The sequence below is a fragment of the Chelonia mydas genome, chromosome 14 (genome assembly GCF_015237465.2).
Source record: "Chelonia mydas isolate rCheMyd1 chromosome 14, rCheMyd1.pri.v2, whole genome shotgun sequence".
Lineage (NCBI taxonomy): Eukaryota > Metazoa > Chordata > Testudines > Cheloniidae > Chelonia > Chelonia mydas.
The window spans coordinates 38,412,800-38,430,017 of record NC_051254.2 but is presented as its reverse complement, the minus strand read 5'-3'; the positions used below and the strand labels follow the sequence as shown (position 1 = coordinate 38,430,017).

The window sequence follows — 17,218 nt, the reverse complement described above, 5'->3', positions numbered from 1 at the left end:
TATTTGTGTCCATTTATTCTTTGACATAGAGACTGTCCGGTTTGGCCAATGTACGTGGCAGAGGGGCATTGCTGGCCCATGATGGCATACATCACATTGGTAGATGTGCACGTGAATGTGCCCCTGATGGCGTGGCTGATATGGTTGGGTCCTATGATGGTGTCGCTAGAGTAGATCTGGGGACAGATTTGGCAATGGGATTTGTTGCAGGGATTGGTTCCTGGGTTAGTGTTTCTGTGGTGTGGTGCTGGTGAGTATTTGCTTCAGATTGGGAGCTCTCTGTAAGCGAGGACTGTCCTGCCTCCCATGGTCTGTGAGAACGAGGAATCGTTTTCCAGGATAGGTTGTAGATCGTTGATGATGTGCTGGAGAGGTTTTAGCTGGGGACTGTACATGATGGCCAGTGGTGTTCGGTTATTTCCCTTGTTGGGCCTGTCCTGTAGAAGGTGACTTCTGGGTCTCCATCTTGCTTTGTCAGTCTGTTTCCTCACTTCCCCAGGTGAGTATTGTAGTTTTAAGAATGCTTGATAAAGATCTTGTAGATGTTTGTCTCTGCCTGAGGGATTGGAGCAAATGCGGTTGTATCTTGGGGCATGGCTGTAGACAATGGATCGTGTGATGTGTCCTGGATGGAAGCTGGAGGCATGTAGGTAAGTATAGAGGTCAGTAGGTTTCCAGTATAGGGTGGTATTTATGTGACCATCACTTATTTGCACTATAGTGTCCAGGATCTCTTGTGTGGACTGGTCCAGGCTGAGGTCGATGCTGGGGTGGAAATTGTTGAAATCCAGGTGGCATTCTTCAAGGGCCTCCTTCCCATGGGACTATATGATGAAGATGTCATCAATGTAGCGCAAATAGAGGAGGGGGCGCTAGGGGACGAGAGCTGAGGAAGCCTTGTTCTAAGTCAGCCATAAAGATGTTGGCATGCTGTGGGGCCATGCGGGTACCCATAGCAGTCCCGCTGACTTGAAAGTATAAATTGTCCCCAGATCTGAAATGGTTGAGGGTGAGGACAAAGTCACAAAGCTCAGTCACCAGGTGTGCCGTGGCCTCATCAGGGATAATGTTCCTGACAGCTTGTAGCCCATCCTCATGTGGAATATTGGTGTAAAGAGCTTCTACATCCGTGGTGGCCAGGATTGTGTTTTCAGGAAGATCACCAATACGTTGTAGTTTCCTCAGGAAGTCGGTGGTGTCTCGAAGATAGCTGGGAGTGCTGGTAGCATAGGGTGTGAGGAGAGAGTCCAGATCGCCAGATAATCCTGCTGTAAGAGTGCTGATGCCTGAGATGATGGGGCGTCCAGGATTTCCAGGTTTATGGATCTTGGGTAGCAGATAGAATACGCCTGGTCGGGGCTCTAGGGGTGTGTCTGTGTAGATTTGTTCCCGTAATATATCAGGGAGTTTTGTGAGCAGTTGGTATAGTTTCTTTTGTTACTCCTCAGTGGGATCGGAGGACAGTGGCCTTTAGAATGTGGTAGAATCCTAGAATCCTAGAATATGAGGGTTGGAAGGGACCTCAGGAAGTCATCTAGTCCAACTCCCTGCTCAAAGCAGGACCGATCCCCAATTAAATCGTCCCAGCCAGGGCTTTATCAAGCCTGACCTTAAAAACTTCTAAGGAAGGAGATTCCACCACCTTCCTAGGTAACGCATTCCAGTGTTTCACCACCCTCCTAGTGAAAAAGTTTTTCCTAATATCCAACCTAAACCTCCCCCACTGCAACTTGAGACCATTACTCCTGGTCCTGTCATCCGCTACCATTGAGAATAGTCTAGATCCATCCTCTTTGGAACCACCGTTCAGGTAGTTGAAAGCAGCTATCAGATCTCCCCTCATTCTTCTCTTCTGCAGACTAAATAATCCCAGATCCCTCAGCCTCTCCTCGTAAGTCATACGTTCCAGTCCCCTAATCATTTTTGTTGCCCTCCGCTGGACTCTCTCCAATATTTCCACATCCTTCTTGTAGTGTGGGGCCCAAAACTGGACACAGTACTCCAGAAGAGGCCTCACCAATGTCGAATAGAGGGGAACAATCACTTCCCTCGATCTGCTGGCAATGCCCCTAGTTATACGTCCCAAAATGCCATTGGCCTTCTTGGCTACAAGGGCACACTGTTGACTCATATCCAGCTTCTCGTCCACTGTAACCCCTAGGTCCTTTTCTGCAGAACTGCTGCCTAGCCATTCGGTCCCTAGTCTGTAGCGGTGCATTGCATTCTTCCGTCCAAAGTGCAGGACTCTGCACTTGTCCTTGCTGAACCTCATCAGATTTCTTTTGGCCCAATCCTCCAATTTGTCTAGGTCCCTCTGTATCCTATCGCTACCCTCCAGCATATCTACCACTCCTCCCAGTTTAGTATCGTCTGCAAACTTGCTGAGGGTGCAATCCACACCATCCTCCAGATCATTAATAAAGATATTGAACAAAACCGGCCCGAGGACCGACCCTTGGGGCACTCCGCTTGATAGTGGCTGCCAACTAGACATGGAGCCATTGATCACTACCCGTTGAGCCCGACAATCTAGCCAATTTTCTACCCACCTTATAGTGCATTCGTCCAGCCCAAACTTCTTGAACTTGCTGACAAGAAGACTGTGGGAGACAGTGTCAAAAGCTTTGCTAAAGCCAAGGAACACCACGTCCACTGCTTTCCCTTCATCCACAGAACCAGTTATCTCGTCATAGGAAAGTTGTAGGAAAGGTGCGTGGCAGCCTCCTGTTCATAATTGTTAGGGGAAATTAACCTAGTTAGCATATGTGACTTCATTTTGGGTTTCCTCTCGGCCATTAACTAGAAGCGAGCACATCACGTACCAAGGAAGGAAGGAAAGATCCTTCAGGGTGGACAGCTGGACAGTTTCAAGAGAAGGGAAACAAAGGAGACAGGAACCAGTCGACATGCCTGAAATAGCTGCTAATTCAGCGTTTTTGCAGGGGGAAGGTGGCTGCAGGGGATTGGTGATAGATAAGGAGAAGGCCTGTTTATTGGGTTAGGCCCCCCGAGGCACACAGGGAGGATGTTTTGCCAACAGTATATAATCTTTGTGTAACCTGTAATCGGGGTCCCGCTCTGCTTAACGGAGCGGTGCCACGCTCGAGCGTAATAAACCTACAAACTTTAAGACACTCTGCAGTCTGTCTTTATTTGGTTGCCTCAGCCTAGAAACGAACTGTACATGTCCTAACTGGAATAATTCGTAACAGTTTGGGACTCTAGGCTCGCCCTCGTAAGCGAAGCCGCACTCCTTCCCTCGGACAACTCCAGCCGGCATCGGGTGAGTTCACCTTCGAGAACTCGGAGGAACGGGTGTGTGGGCTGTCGTTTAGGCGATAGGCTGGCACCTTAGGTGTTCTTTTGGTAGCCCTAGAACTGGCTCTGGGCAGAGTGTGAGCAGGGGAACCCCTTTGGCTGAGATTCTTGGGAATTGGAAAAGTATTTCTGGCACCCATGGGTTAGGTGAAAGGAGAGCTGTAATTTTGTATAAAGTCGAGTGGCCAGCGCTGACTATTCAGACGCCCGTTGGATGGCCACCCGACGGAACTTTTGCACAGGATGAATTAACCTGCCTTAGACAACAGCTGGAGGACAAGCATCCAGCTCAAATGGATTACTGGTATGTATGGGATAATTGGGCATCCACCCAAGATAAGGGCGCCCCTCGACTTTGGGCTCTGGTACCAGATCTAAGGTTTGCATGCTGCTTGCAGGTTCCGCTCCGCCCTATGCTGCTTTCCCTCCTCCGTCTCTTCCCGCTACTCCTCCTCCTGTTGCCCCTCTATACCCGTCTCTAACCCTACCCCCTGTTGCGCTTCAAGCGCCCGATACAACAACCCGTTGCGACGAGCAATGACCGTGTCACTATGGTCACGGTCCACCGCCCTTTTGGGTCACCTGGCAGTCACAGATGCCGAGGTTGCGCGACGATCCGGAAAGAGTCCTACAGACTATCCGTTCAGTCTTTACGGCCTTTAACCCTAACTGGGCAGACGTCCAAGCTATTTTGAAACCCTATTTACCCCTGACGAGAAGTATTCTATTCTAGACGCCAATCGGCGTTGGGCGGGGGACGCTGAGAATCGCACCCCTTGGCCCGAAGCCGATCCAGGTTGGGATCCTAACAACCTCAATGGCCGGGCCAGCCTCTCAGCTGCCCGGGAAGGGCTCCTGGAGAGCATCCGTAGGGCGGGTAGTAAGACGGCAAATTGGTCAAAAATTAGAGAGTGCCAGCAAGACCTAAACGAGCATCCGTCTGCATGTTTGGCCCCCTTGTTTAAGCAGGTTAGAATGTATGGGGGAGGGGTGGAGCCAGAAGCCGAGGTTAGCCACGTGATGATGGTCTCTTACTTTGTCGATCAAGCGGCGCCAGACATAAAGAAGTATTTAACTAAACGTGTTCCCTTAGGGAAAGCCCTAAGCGAAGTAGTTCGCCTGGCCACTTTTGTGTTTAATGGTAGGGACGAGGAGAAAGCTACGGAAAAACGTAAGCAAAATAAGGAGGAAGGAAGTATGTTGGCAGCCGCATTGCAGGTTCCCTTGGGGAATCAGCACTGGCAGGGACACGGGAATACAAGGGGGAGGGGACGCGGATGTGGGACAGGACGGGGAGGAGGCTGTGGTGGGACAAGGAACGGGAACTGTAATTATTGTAAGCAACCGGGGCACTGGAAGAGGGAATACCCCCTGCTTCCACCAGGGGCTCCTTGTCAAGATCAGCCGGCGACCGGTTCCTCCTTTCCCCCTAACGCTCCCCAGGACTTCGCTAATCCCCAGTGACTAGAGGCAGAGATTTTGGGAGCCGTGGGAGAGTTGGAATGGGATCTTGGATTGCAGTCGCAAATTTACTTGAAAATTGGGGAACGGTTTGTACCCTTTTTGGTGGATACCGGAGCCACCCTTTCCACTTTAACTTTTGTTCCGGGCTCTCTTTCTAATACCAAGGTCTGGGTGCAGGATATTGAGAGCAACCCGTGGCCGGCTCCCCTATCCTGCCCCGTCCCTGTGGAGCTGGGTTCTTTAAAGTTGTCACACAGATTTGTTGTTATGCCAGAAGGCCCCGCTAACCTTGGGTGGGACATGCTTAGCAAGCTGGGAGCCCACATATTTTGTGCCCCCGAGGGGCTTCACATGTCCATCCCGGACTCGGCGGTTGCTTCTCTTATGGCCTCGGTTACCCCGATTCCCGATCTCCCCACAGAATTGTCCAGCGTCCCACCCAATTTGTGGAGCGTGAGTTCCACCGACGTGGGCCTCCTTAAATCAGCCACTCCAGTCAGTCTGCAGGTAAGGGATGGGCCGCCTCCCTCCGTAAAACAATATCCCTTGCCGAAGGAGGCGGAGGAAGGTATTTCCCTTCTTATCTCTAGCTACTTAACCCAGGAGGTCTTGGTTCCATGCAGTTCTCCTTGCCCTGGCCAACACAGCATGGGGAGGAGGTGACCAGCCCTCAGTGGAGAAAGAAGTGGTTAGGGACTATTTAGAAAAGCTGGACGTGCACAAGTCCATGGGGCCGGATGCGTTGCATCCGAGAGTGCTAAAGGAGTTGGTGGCTGTGATTGCAGAGGCATTGGCCATTATTTTTGAAAACTCGATAGCAAACGGGGGAAGTCCCAGACGACTGGAAAAAGGCTAATGTAGTGCCAATCCTTAAAAAAGGGAAGAAGGAGGATCCTGGGAACTACAGGCCAGTCAGCCTCACCTCAGTCCCCAGAAAAATCATGGAGCAGGTCCTCAAGGAATCAATCCTGAAGCACTTAGACGAGAGGAAAGTGATCAGGAACAGTCAGCATGGATTCACCAAGGGAAGGTCCTGCCTGACTAATCTAATCGCCTTCTATGATGAGATTACTGGTTCTGTGGATGAAGGGAAAGCAGTGGATGTATTGTTTCTTGACTTTAGCAAAGCTTTTGACACGGTCTCCCACAGTATTCTTGTCAGCAAGTTAAAGAAGTATGGGCTACATGAATGCACTATAAGGTGGGTAGAAAGTTGGCTAGATTGTCGGGCTCAACGGGTAGTGATCAATGGCTCCATGTCTAGTTGGCAGCCGGTATCAAGTGGAGTGCCCCAAGGGTCGGTCCTGGGGCCGGTTTTGTTCAATATCTTCATAAATGATCTGGAGGATGGTGTGGATTGCACTCTCAGCAAATTTGCAGATGATACTAAACTAGGAGGAGTGGTAGATACGGTGGCAGGTAGGGGTAGGATACAGAGGGACCTAGACAAATTGGAGGATTGGGCCAAAAGAAATCTCATGAGGTTCAACAAGGACAAGTGCAGAGTCCTGCACTTAGGACGGAAGAATGCAATGCACCGCTACAGACTAGGGACCGAATGGCTAGGCAGCAGTTCTGCGGAAAAGGACCTAGGGGTGACAATGGACGAGAAGCTGGATATGAGTCAGCAGTGTGCCCTTGTTGCCAAGAAGGCCAATGGCATTTTGGGATGTATAAGTCGGGGCATAGCCAGCAGATCGAGGGACGTGATCGTTCCCCTCTATTCGACATTGGTGAGGCCTCATCTGGAGTACTGCGCCCAGTTTTGGGCCCCACACTACAAGAAGGAGAGGCTGAGGGAACTGGGATTTAGTCTGCAGAAGAGAAGAATGAGGGGAGATTTGATAGCTGCTTTCAACTACCTGAAAGGTGGTTCCAAAGAGGATGGTTCTAGACTATTCTCAGTGGTAGAAGATGACAGGACAAGGAGTAATGGTCTCAAGTTGCAGTGGGGGAGGTTTAGGTTGGATATTAGGAAAAACTTTTTCACTAGGAGGGTGGTGAAACATGGAATGCGTTACCTAGGGAGGTGGTAGAATCTCCTTCCTTAGAAGTTTTTAAGGTAAGGCTTGACAAAGCCCTGGCTGGAATGATTTAATTGGGGATTGGTCCTGTTTGAGCAGGGGGTTGGACTAGATGACCTCCTGAGGTCCCTTCCAACCCTGATATTCTATGATTCTATGCTTCTATGATTCTAATGCTCCTATCCTTCCTGTGAAAAAGCCAAAACCGGGCCCAGATGGGCGCCCAGGTTATCGGTTCGTTCAAGATCTGCATGCGATAAATAGTTATGTTATAACTCCCCACCAAGTGGTCCCTGATCCGAGTACTGTCCTGACACTGATTCCCCAGTCGGCCAGTGGTGTCCTATTGCAGTACCTAGGGGATTGCCCACGCCCCATAGTTTCCTATTCCGTACAATAGGACCCGGTCATTCGGGGATTGGTCTCCTGTGTGCGGTCCATTGCCGCTGCAGCCCTTATGGTGGAACGGTCACGCCCTATTGTTCTGGGCCACCCTTTGACTGTCTGGGTCCCCCACGAAGTTGAGGTTCTCTTAAAACAGCATACAACGCAAGCGCTGTCTCCGCAGTGGGCCCACCAATACGAGCGGATTCTGCTGGATTCAACTATTGGGGTCTCCAGACTCCATCAGGACTGCTTGTTTTCTTGTTACTTGGACTTATATTTGTTGTCCTGTTTTGTGCATGGTACACGGGAGGATGCAAATACTGGTATGGGTGGCCTGTGGAATCCCCTCTCTCTTCTCGAGTTCGGTACACGGATGGGAAGGCAACAGCTTCCTGGATTTAACCCATGCTGTACCACAGGGGGTTAACCGAATGCGGTGTTGGGTCTGTATTCATACCCCCACGTACATAGGTCAGGGAATCCCGTTGGTAAGGGAGCCTATCCCTCTCAACCGAACCCTCCTGGCCGGATTATGGACAGACACTCCATTTAACTGGAACGTTACAATCCAAACTTGGTCTATTGATATGGTGGCCCAGGGTAGTTAAGCTTTATGTGTGTCACGAGGTAAGAATTTCGAAAATACAGTTTTTGTGGGTAGCTTTGTAGGGTCCAGTGATACCACCCGCATTAGCTCTGGTGCGGCAAGTCCCCCCAAGTATTCCAGGGCGCCGTGGCCGGTCCCTGAGGGATCAGGCTGGTTCTGGTTGTGCAAGCACACGGCTTATAAGGTCCCCCCGGCAGGTTGGTGTGGTACATGCACCTTAGTACCCGCTGTTACAGTACACCAGACCCTGGCCCAGGGGGAAATTCGGAACCTGGTATGGAGGAACCGAGGAAATGTCCCATTAAATCCTCTCTCTGAACGGCCTACAGGCTTTCACTCCTTTGTTCGTTGGTTTTTTGCCCTGGGTGGGGGTGAGTGAATTGGAAAAGGCTACAGTTAATATTTCTGCAGCCTTAGAATTAATGGCAAATGCCACTGCAGACGCCTTGTCTACCCTTCAAATGGAGGTGACTCAGTTATCTCAGACCACACTGCAGAACCCCTTAGCCTTAGACTATCTTCTTGCAAACCAGGGGGCGTTTGTACTCTTGTTAACTCAAGCTGTTGTGTCTTTGTGAATCAACACCGCAGATTAGAAGTCGATATCCACACCCTTATGCAGCAGGCCACCTCACTTCACCGTGTCACCCTTGATGACACCAGTACCGGATTCCATGAGGCCTGGAGCTGGCTCACCTCCTGGCTGCCAGACTTGGGGGCTTGGGGAAGGCGTATTTTGTACCTCATTCTTATGGCTGTTTCTCTTTTTGTATTACTTTTTGTATGCCTACAATGCTGTAGTATGTGCTGCCGGCAAATTTTAATCTTGCATCGAGGTTATTTTGCCTCGATATAGTTTACTGACGTACATAAGAAAAGGAAGGACTGTCAGGGGAAATCAACCGAGTTAGCATATGTGACTCCATTTTGGGTTTCCTCTCGGCCATTAACTAGAAGCGAGCACATCACGTACCAAGGGAGGAGGATCCTTCAGAGTGGACAGCCGGACAGTTTCAAGAGAAGGGAAACAAAGGAGACAGGAACCAGCCGAGGTGCCTGAAATAGCTGCTAATTCAGCTTTTCTGCAGGGGGAAGGTGGCTGCAGGGGATTGGTGATAGATAAGGAGAAGGCCTGTTTATTGGGTTAGGTGCCCGCTCTCCCCACGCCCCGCCCCAGGCACACAGGCAGGATGTTTTGCCAACAGTATATAATCTTTGTGTAACCTGTAATCGGGGTCCCGCTCTGCAGTCTGTCTTTATTTGGTTGCCTCAGCTTAGGAACGAGCTGTACGTGTCCTAACTGGAATAATTCGTAACAGTTGCTGTGAAATATGAAGGGAAGCTGTCGGGATTCCTGTCCCCGTCCCCGGCTCAGAGCTCTGCTTCCCGTCTCAGCCTGTGGCTGGCAGGCGTGTGGGAAATGAGAAGACCCTCCCCTTCTCCGTGTGCTGGGGGGACAAAGAGCTCTCACCCTCTCCCAGCCCCTGGAGCCTCCTGGCTGCTCTGAGCAGGGTGCCTGTGGGATTCTGCTACTCTGGCCCTTCACTCTTTTCTTTCTTTGCCATGATTAGTGGGATTGTGGCAGGGGCAGCAGGTGCTGAGTGGGGGACTCTTGTTTCAGATGCCGGTGACCTTCGAGGAGGTGGCTGTGTATTTCACCCAGGGGCAGGGGGCTCTGCTGGACCCCGCTCAGCATCTGATGTGTTCTGACCAGTGTTCCCTCAGTTTTTACGTCCAAGTGCGGAATGAATTTGGTTCTACGCACCAGTATGTGACACATCATCTCCATATTGGCGCACAGAACAAAATTCATGGGGTGGGGGTGGGGCCGAGGGATTCGGAGTGTGGGAAGTGGCTCAGGACTGGGACAGGGATGAGGTGCGGGGGGGTGAGGGCTCTGGATTCAGGTGAGGGCTCTGGGGTTGGGCTGGGGATGTGGAGGTTGACGTGTGAGAGGGGGTTCAGGGCTGGGACAGAGGGATGGGGTGCGGAGGGGTGAGTGCTCTGGCTAGGCATGTGGGGGCTGGGACTGGGGATGAGGGGTTTGGGGTTCAGACTGCAGTGGAGAGAGGACTCCCCCAGCCCTCTCTCACCAGAGCAGTTTGGGGCCACGTCAGAGGCAACTCTCCCCAGCCACGGTGGCTCCTGTGGTCCTGGGCCGGGCTGAGGGAGGGGTTCCTCTCCCCAGCAGCTCCAGTGGACCTGGGCCAAGCCTGGGGAGGGGCTCCTCTCCCTGCCTGCCTCCACGGCCCTCCATAGCCTGCAGTGCAGCTGCGTAGCCTGCCGGGAACACAGTTTCTGACCCCTGACCTCCCGTTAGCAGAGTGATTGCTAGTCCCTGAGTTCCCCCTTCGGGGCCAGGTTGTCTTATTCCCAGATAGTCTCGCATTGCTCCAGGCCGTGCTGAAAAGCATTTAGTGTTTGTACATTTTATCCCTTATGGGCCAGAATTAACTAGATGCTAAAAAGGTGGGAGAAGGGACAGTAAAATGTGGTGTTTTCGCTTCTGTGCTATTTCAGGGCAATGGGGCGAGTGCGAGAGATTCCCTCCTCCCCTCTCACTGTCACGCTCCTCTCTAAACACAGCAGCCTCTGTCCCAGCCATGGAAAGTTTAACCTGCCTCCGTTCTATCCCTCCATCTCCCACGGTGTCACGTACCACCCTGTCCCCGGCTCTCCATGCTTAGGAGTCACAGCTTTGATGTCTATGATCTTAGTCAGACTTCGGAGGGCTGGAGAAGGAAGTGTCACAGACCTGGAGTGGGCAGGGAAATCTCAATGAACTTCAAAGCACAGTTGGACCTTCAGATCTTATAGTCCTGTTTCCATCTATTGGTAAAATTGCTTCCCGGCTTTTTCTAGGTTTGGTCCAGATCATTTGTAGATGGGAAGGTTGTTTTCTCTTTTGTTCTCTTTCTTTTATGATGATGCTAAAACTTTTGTAACTAATACAGCCGAATAATGAGGCGAGAAGCGAAGGCGGTTTAGCCACTTGAGAAGAAAATGGGTAAATTTCTTCCCCTGATTTTGAGTCTTAAAGGATTCTCTGAGATTTGCATCAACAGGAAGAAAGGAGTAAACAAAGAAACTTACAATTCATCTGTAGTACAGTGTGTAGGTCACTTATGCCACGGAGTTCCCTGACCCCAGGACCCAGCAAAGACTTTTCAAGTATAAAGGATCCGAGTACAAGAAGCGGGGAAAGGGGTTCTGGCCCCATGTCTACTCAGGGCAGCAAGATCCCTTGAAAGACAACAGGAGCATCACTGAGCTGGGGGAGTGGTTGTGACGATGTGAAGCAGCAGGGAGGGGGGAGTGTTGCCCTGGGAATGTGCCCTGGGGACGGGAGACCTGAGAGCCTGTCACCTGAGCCAGGAGGGGGAGGGGGAGGTAACACCTCTGCCCAGGAATGTGGACGGAGGCTGCAGCAGGAAACCTGCTCGGTGGGTTTAGTTTCAGGTTGGGGCTGGGTGGAGGAACACAGGGAACCCCAGGGCTGGGGTCTAAGCTCCCTGCTCCCCCAGAAGGACTTGACTGAGGGGTCCTGGGTGTACCCACAAGCTCTGTTTTGGACTGTGTTCCTGTTGTCCAATAAACCTTCTGTTTTACTGGCTGGCTGAGAGTCTCAGTGAATCCCAGGAAGAGGGGTGCAGGGCCTGGACTCCCCCACACTCCGTGACAACTGGTGGCAGCGGTGGGATCTACTGCACCCCATGAACGGCGCTTCCTGCAGTAAGTGACTGGGGAACAGTAAAACGAAGGGGGATTGACGGGACCAGGTGTGCTGAAGATTCAGAGAGAGACGGTTTCAGGGGGCGGTTAACCCCTGGGAGTGTGTGACCAGAGAGAAGGACTTTTGCAGTAACAGGGTCCCCCGGGGGATTGCAGCGAGCGGTCCCAGGGGCGGAGGAGTCTGCAGCTCGACCCTGGCAAAGAGGTGGTGACCTCAAGAAGGACTGGCACACTAGGGGCTTTTCCTGGAAACCGTGGAAAGCTGCCCGGCCTGCGAGTGGCCAGCAGGGAGATGTACGCTAAACGCCTTAAGAGCGACCTGGTGGAGCTGTGCAGGCAGAGGGGGCTGCGCATCGGGAGGTCCACCAAGGAACAGCTGATTGCCCAGTTGGAGGAGAGGGATCGCTTGGATGACCCGATCCCTGTCCCCGAGGGAAGCCGCCTGGCGGACGCAGCGTGGGCCCTGGGGCCTGACCAGGCTGGGAGGGGTCAGACTGCTGCCCAGGACACGCCGAGACCCTTCGTACCTATGCCTGGGGGAGGGGTTGGGGGAAGCCCAGCGAATACCGAGGGCACCCTGACCCCAGCAGCCAGCAGGGGATCCTCCCGGCGGAGCTCCCCGTCCCTGGAGCGGATGCGGCTGGAATGGGAGAGGGAGAGGAAAATGAGGGAGCTGGAGGATCATGAAAAACAACGTCAACATGAGGAGAAACAACGTCAACATGAGCAGGAGGAGAAGGAGAAACAACGTCAACATGAGCAGGAGGAGAAGGAGAGGGAGCGTCAGGAGAAGGAGAGGGAGCGTCAGGAGAAGGAGAGGGAACGTCAACATGAGCAGCAGGAGAAGGAGAAACAAAGACAGCATGAACTGGAGCTGGCCAGGCTGAGGAGCAGTGGGGCCCCGGCTGCGGTGAGTGAGGGGGGACCCAAGACTGCAAGGAGCTTTGATAAGTGCTTCCTGGCCCAGCGGAAGGAGGGGGAGGACATGGATAGCTTCCTGACGGCCTTTGAGAATGCCTGCGAGCTGCACAGGGTTGACCCTGCAGACAGGCTCCAGTTCCTCACCCCCTTACTGGACCCCAAAGCCGTAGAGGTCTACAGCCGGATGACAGGGGCAGAGGCAGGGGACTATGAACTGTTCAAACAGGCCCTGCTCCGTGAGTTTGGGCTGACCCCCGAGATGTACCGGAGAAGGTTCCGGGGTCAGCGTAAAACGCCTGAGGTCACCTACCTACAACTGGTCAACAGGATGCAGGGATATGCCCGCAAGTGGACAGCGGGGGCCCAAACTAAAGAGGACCTGCTTGACCTGTTCGTACTGGAGCACCTGTATGAACAGTGCCCTTCCGACCTGAGGCTGTGGCTGGTGGACAAAAAGCTCGCGAACCCCCAGCACGCAGGGCAGCTGGCCGACGAGTTTGTGAACAGTCGGTCAGGGGGTAGCCGGGAGGAATCCCAAAAGAACAGGCCCCCCCCGATGCAGAGAGAGAGTCACCATGGGGCCTCCCAGCGGGGAAATAGGGAGAACCCCCTCCAAAGGGGAACGCCTGGTGTTGGGCCCCTCCGACCCGCTCGAGGGGACCAACGTGACCTGAGCTGCTATCACTGTGGCCAGAGAGGCCACGTACGGGCCCAGTGCCCCGGGCTCAGGGACAAACTGAGCAGACCCAACCTACCCAGGGTTAACTGGGTAGGGACTCAGCTGGACGAGGGGCAGGCGACCCAGGAAAGGGGGGCTACCAGTTTGCCACCTGCTCAGGAGGGAAGAGTACCCCCAGCCAGCCCCGCCAGAGGGCTGGAGGCTCTGGACTCAGGGTGCTCAGTTTACAGGGTGGGCGCGGGGCTGTCCCTCCGGAGAGAGTGCCTTGTTCCCCTGGAGGTGGATGGGAGGAAGGTCAATGGATACTGGGATACGGGCGCGGAGGTGACGCTGGCCCGGCCCGAGGTGGTGGCCCCAGATCGGGTGGTGCCCAACACCTACCTGACCCTGACGGGGGTGGGCGGGACCCCATTTAAGGTGCCCGTGGCAAGGGTACACCTGAAATGGGGGGCCAAGGAGGGCCCCAAGGATGTGGGGGTACACCACCATTTGCCCACTGAAGTTTTGATGGGGGGAGACCTAGAGGACTGGCCAAGCGACCCCCAGACCGCCCTGGTTGTGACCCGTAGCCAGAGCCGGCGAGGGGCACTGCGACCTGACCCTGGGGAGGGTACCACACTGGAGGCGCGAGACCCTACTCGGGTGGGGAGGGAGCGCCGAGGGGCACGGCTCAGAGAGGCTGAGGCCTCAGACCTGGCCACGGAGGGGGAACCGGGCCCCATCCCTTCCCCAGCCGCTGAGTTCCAGGCCGAGTTGAGGAAAGATCCCTCCTTGCAGAAGCTCAGGGACCTGGCCGACCTCAGTGTGGGACGGACCATGAGGAGAGGCTGCCAGGAGAGGTTCCTGTGGGAGAAGGGGTTCCTGTACCGAGAATGGGCTCCCCCAGGGGAAGGGGAGTCCTGTGGGATCAGGAGGCAGCTGGTGGTCCCCCAGAAGTACCGCCGCAAGCTCCTGTCCCTGGCCCATGACCTCCCCCTCGCAGGGCACCAGGGAATCCGGCGCACCCGGCAGAGGTTGCTACAGAACTTTTACTGGCCCGGGGTCTTTACCACCGTCCAGCAGTATTGCCGATCCTGTGACCCCTGTCAGAGGGTGGGGAAGGCCCGGGACAAGGGGAAAGCAGCGTTGAGACCTTTGCCCATCATAGAGGAGCCTTTCCAGAAGGTGGCCATGGACATCGTGGGGCCACTCAGCAAGACGACCCGGTCGGGGAAGAAATACATTCTGGTGGTGGTAGATTTCGCCACCCGCTACCCCGAGGCAGTGCCCTTAGCTTCCATTGAAGCAGACACCGTGGCAGATGCGCTCCTGACCATTTTCAGCCGAGTGGGGTTCCCCAGGGAAGTCTTGACAGACCAAGGCTCCAACTTCATGTCGGCCCTGCTCCGGTGCTTGTGGGAGAAATGTGGGGTCCGGCACGACTGGGCCTCAGCGTATCACCCCCAGTCCAATGGGCTGGTGGAGAGGTTTAACGGGACGCTAAAGATGATGCTGAAAACCTTTATGAACCAGCACCCGCAGGATTGGGACAAGTACTTACCTCACCTGCTGTTCGCGTACAGGGAGGTGCCCCAGGAGTCGACCGGATTTTCGCCTTTCGAACTGTTATATGGAAGGAGGGTGAGGGGCCCCCTGGACCTGATGAGAGACGAGTGGGAGGGGAAGGCCACTCCCGATGGAGAGTCAGTGGTGGAGTATGTCCTGACCTTCCGAGAGAGACTGGCTGAACTCATGGGCCTGGCCAGGGAGAATCTGGCCAGAGCCCAGAGGAAGCAGAAGGTCTGGTATGACCGCACGGCGCGGGCCCGTGCCTACGCCACCGGGGATCAGGTGATGGTTCTCATCCCCGTGAGAAAGAACAAACTACAGGCCGCCTGGGAGGGCCCGTTCAAGGTCGTCAAGCAGCTCAATGAGGTAAACTATGTGGTGGAGCTGTCGAACCGGGCCCACCACCGCCGGGTGTACCATGTGAATATGATGAAGCCATATTATGCCAGGGGGAATGTGGTGTTGGCTGTGTGTGGTCAGTGGGAGGAGCAGGGAGATGACCCTTTAGTAGATCTGTTCCCTGGGACCAGAGCTGGTTCCCCCCTGGAAACAATTCCCCTCTCGGATCAGCTCACCCCTGCCCAGCAAGCTGGGGTCAGGGGGGTGCTGTATCCGTACCGACAGCTGTTTTCCAACCAGCCTGGACGCACTAATCTGACTGTCCACCGGGTGCAGACAGGGTCGCACCCGCCGATAAGATGCTCCCCCTTCCGAGTCACAGGGAAAACTGCTCAGGACCTGGAAAGAGAGATCCGGGACATGCTGGCTTTGGGGGTGATCCAGCCATCGGCCAGCCCTTGGGCCTCGCCGGTGGTGCTGGTCCCCAAAAAGGATGGGTCAGTCCGGTTCAGTGTGGACTATCGGAAGCTCAATGCCATCACTGTATCGGATGCCTACCCCATGCCCAGGCCGGACGAGCTCCTAGACAAGCTGGGAGGAGCTCGGTACCTTACCACCATGGACCTTACAAAGGGCTACTGGCAAGTGCCGCTGGATGCAGATGCCCGGCTGAAATCGGCCTTTATCACCCCTCTGGGGCTCTATGAGTTCCTGACCCTGCCTTTCGGCCTCAAGGGAGCGCCGGCCACCTTCCAGCGCCTGGTGGACCAGCTCCTGAGGGGGATGGAGAGTTTTGCCGTGGCGTATATTGACGACATCTGTGTCTTTAGCCAGACCTGGGAGGACCACGTGTCCCAGGTTAGACAAGTGCTGGACCGACTCCAGGGGGCTGGGCTGACTGTCAAAGCGGAGAAGTGCAAGGTGGGGATGGCTGAAGTATCTTACCTGGGCCATCGGGTGGGGAGCGGCCGCCTAAAGCCGGAACCGGCCAAGGTGGAGGTGATCAGAGACTGGCCCGCTCCCCACACCAAAAAGCAGGTCCAAGCCTTTATTGGGATGGCAGGATACTACCGAAGATTTGTGCCCCACTTTAGCGCCATAGCCACCCCCATCACTGAGCTATGCAAGAAGGGGAAGCCAGACAAGGTGGTCTGGACCGAGCAGTGCCAGGAGGCTTTCCGGGCGCTGAAGGAGGCTCTGGTCAGTGGCCCAGTTCTGGCAAACCCAGACTTTGACAAGCCCTTTGTGGTGTTCACCGACGCCTCCGACACGGGACTGGGGGCGGTGTTAATGCAGGAGGATGAAAAGGGGGAGAGACACCCCATCGTGTATCTGAGCAAGAAGTTGCTACCCCGGGAGCAACACAACGCGGCCATCGAGAAGGAGTGCCTGGCCATGGTGTGGGCCCTCAAGAAACTAGAGCCCTATCTCTTCGGGCGACACTTCACCGTGTACACCGACCACTCTCCCCTGACCTGGCTGCACCAGATGAAAGGAGCCAACGCCAAACTCCTGAGGTGGAGCCTGCTCCTGCAGGATTACGACATGGACGTGGTCCATGTGAAGGGAAGTGCCAACCTGATAGCGGATGCGCTGTCCCGGAGAGGGGGCCCCGAACTTCCCCAGGTCACTGGTCACAGTGACCCCGCTCAGTTCAGTCTCGAAGGGGGGAGAGATGTGACGATGTGAAGCAGCAGGGAGGGGGGAGTGTTGCCCTGGGAATGTGCCCTGGGGACGGGAGACCTGAGAGCCTGTCACCTGAGCCAGGAGGGGGAGGGGGAGGTAACACCTCTGCCCAGGAATGTGGACGGAGGCTGCAGCAGGGAACCTGCTCGGTGGGTTTAGTTTCAGGTTGGGGCTGGGTGGAGGAACACAGGGAACCCCAGGGCTGGGGTCTAAGCTCCCTGCTCCCCCAGAAGGACTTGACTGAGGGGTCCTGGGTGTACCCACAAGCTCTGTTTTGGACTGTGTTCCTGTTGTCCAATAAACCTTCTGTTTTACTGGCTGGCTGAGAGTCTCAGTGAATCCCAGGAAGAGGGGTGCAGGGCCTGGACTCCCCCACACTCCGTGACAGTGGTCCTAGCTGGAAGGCTTTCCAATGAGCTTAGACTGCTGAAAGCTTTTGGGTGAGAGAAATCCTTTTGCTTGTAAGGGTACGTCAACAGTCCAAACTTAAGTTGACCTGTATTAGGTTGACCT

The 17,218-nt window shown here is 54.5% G+C and overlaps 1 protein-coding gene across 6 annotated transcripts in view; it reads right to left on the bottom strand.

Moving 5' to 3' along the window:
• Positions 1 to 17,218, bottom strand: part of LOC114022341 (zinc finger protein OZF) — a 793,526-nt gene that overhangs the window by 586,897 nt on the left and 189,411 nt on the right. The gene's annotated exons all lie outside the window — the stretch shown is intronic.